We start from the raw sequence: 2,510 nt of genomic DNA, 5'->3' as shown, positions 1-2,510 counted from the left end.
ATTAGCTAACCTTTGTCTTTTTTCCTTTAAATAAAGTCCATTTTGGTTTATCTTTGCTTTTCGGTTTTTCTTTTCTCAATAAGGATTCATTTTGAGACACTGTTCTTTCAACCAAGAAGATATAGTTCTCTGGCAAATCAGACTTCCCATTCTTGACAAAAGGGGCCAGACCCTTCCTTTCTCCTTTCCTTATGTGTCTTCCTCTCCTAGGCCAGGCAGATTTACAGAGAACTCGATTGGTTCTCAGGAAACATTCTTTCATTCATTCAAGAAGCACTTACTGAGGGTGGCGAGTCAAGTGCCCTCATGTGCAGAGCGCAGTGACCATGGTGCCCTGAGTGTGGTCGCTGATGAGGTTCCTCATTAAGGGCAGTATGGCTGGGGGTGCTGCTTACCTGGTTTATGACCAGGAGTTGCTGGGGCCAAGCAACAAGAGCCAGGCTATTCTTCAGAAGGCTGAGGAGATAGTCCCTCCAGGCATGTACCTGTTCAGCCAGTATATGTGTGAGTAGACTGGTCTGAAGATACCCTAGCTCCCAGCTCCTCCAAAATTTAACTTTCACATTTGCAACACCTGGAATTCAGGCATCATTACAGTGATGTCGGCTCTGTCGGCGGCCCCCTCTAAGGCCTGTGAGTACTCCAAGCAGGGCTGGGACCACCTGAAAGAGTGAGCCAAGGAGCCTGTCAGAGGAGACCACCTGTCCCAGTCAGGAACAGGGGCAGGGGCAGCATAGACCTAGACACTCCAGACTGGGACTGGGATCCCACTCCGAGGGCAGTTCCTGGCCTTGACATCCAATAAAGGACTTTTTTTTTTTTTAAGATTTTATTTATTCATGAGAGAGAGAGATTGAGAGAGAGAGAGAGGCAGAGACGTAGGCAGAGGGAGAAGCAGGCTCCATGCAGGGAGCCTGATGTGAGACTCAATCCTAGGACTCCAGGATCATGTCTTAGGCTGAAAGCAGGCAGTAAATTGCAGAGCCACCCAGGCATCCTCAGTAAAGGTCTTTGGAAGTGCAATCCTCTGCCCCCAACAACAACAATAACAAAAAATCCCCCCAAACTTACTGAGGGTCTGCCTTAAGTAAGCTTAAAAACTGTCCAGTTTACTCAAGTCTGTCCAGGTTTAGAACTTAAAGTCCTAGAATGCAGGAAACCCTCAGTTTTGGGAAAACTCGGACAGCTGGTCACCCTAACCCTGAACAGAGCGCTGTCTAGGAGCTTGGTATATAACTTGCCATCAGCTTCTCATGTACTCAGCAAAGATGAGAGTTTCCAGATTCTTATAGAGGAAAGCATTTAATTAGAACTGAGGACCCTGGGCCCTGGGCCCACTGCAAAAGGGGCAGAGCTTAAGGGCAGATCACTGAACTTCCGTTTCCTCCTTTGAAGAGTAGAAACATTGGATTTGGTGTTCTTTGACTTTTTTTTTTTTTTACAACCCAGATTCTACAATTCTATTTCTAAAGGAGTGTGATGAACCAATTCACACTAATTCGTAGTCCAAGATATGAGGCAATAGGTAATAAGGTTTCGTTGACACTTGCTGATGATGCTAACGTTTACAAAGTCCTTATTCTGTGTCACATACATCCATTATTTTACTTTATCCTCACAACTTTTTAAAGATTTAATCTATTTTAGAGAGAGAGAGAGGGAGGGAGGGAGGGAGTGAGAATAAGTGAGCAGGGGCAAAGGTTGAGGGAGAGAGAATCATGAATAGATTCCAAGCTGGATGCAGAATCCAATGAGGGGTTTCATGAGGGGCTTGATCTCATGACCCTGAGATCATGACCTGAACCAAAACCGAGAGTTGGAGGCTCAACTAACTGAGCCACCCAGGCATTCCAAGGTAGATGCTTTCTTTATTTTCATTTACAGATAAGGGGCTCAAGGCCAAGAGAGGGTAAGAGCATGCCCCAAATCACACAGAAAGTTGTGGATCAAAGATCAGAACCTGGGAGGTCCAGTTTCCCAAGCCCAAACTTGAACTGTTGCTCTCACTGGGTAGGGATGCGTCAACAGTTGAAATGAACAGGCTAATTGTTTCCCCTCAAGGGACTGGAAAGAGGAAACAGTGGCTATTTGGAATGAGGTCTTCCCAATTTGGGCTCAAAAGGTTATGGTCCCCCAAAATAGAACATGGTATTTGAGAAATTAGTGTTCTTAGCTCATAGCAAGGCCCCTCCCTGTCCTTTAACACTAAACAAAGGGTGGTAGAACCAGTGGAGAATTAGAGCATCCCCATGCCCCACTCCTCCTTTCCTATTTTTGGAGGCTTTAGGATGGTTCTACTCCTTATAGGCTCTTGGTGAAGCCCTTAAAGTGCTGTTAGCAAGGCTCAGAGGGTCACTGTCAGCTGCTCCCACTGTTTCTTACTATTGGTCTGGAAAATGATTCTGTTTAGATCAGACTTGCCTAAAAGTGTGTGTATGGGTGGGGAGGAGTGTAGGAACATTCTTAGTAGGCATGCTTCTTCCCTTTCTTTAGAAAGGATGATTTGAAAT

The 2,510-nt window shown here is 45.6% G+C and overlaps 1 pseudogene; it reads left to right on the top strand.

Moving 5' to 3' along the window:
- The first annotated feature begins 326 nt into the window (after nt 1–326).
- LOC121491308 lies at nt 327–779 on the top strand (annotated as a pseudogene).
- Nucleotides 780–2,510: the final 1,731 nt, after the last annotated feature.

The sequence above is a fragment of the Vulpes lagopus genome, chromosome 5, assembly GCF_018345385.1.
Source record: "Vulpes lagopus strain Blue_001 chromosome 5, ASM1834538v1, whole genome shotgun sequence".
Lineage (NCBI taxonomy): Eukaryota > Metazoa > Chordata > Mammalia > Carnivora > Canidae > Vulpes > Vulpes lagopus.
Note: the sequence above shows the minus strand (reverse complement) of the source record. Positions and strands in the feature narration are given on the sequence as shown.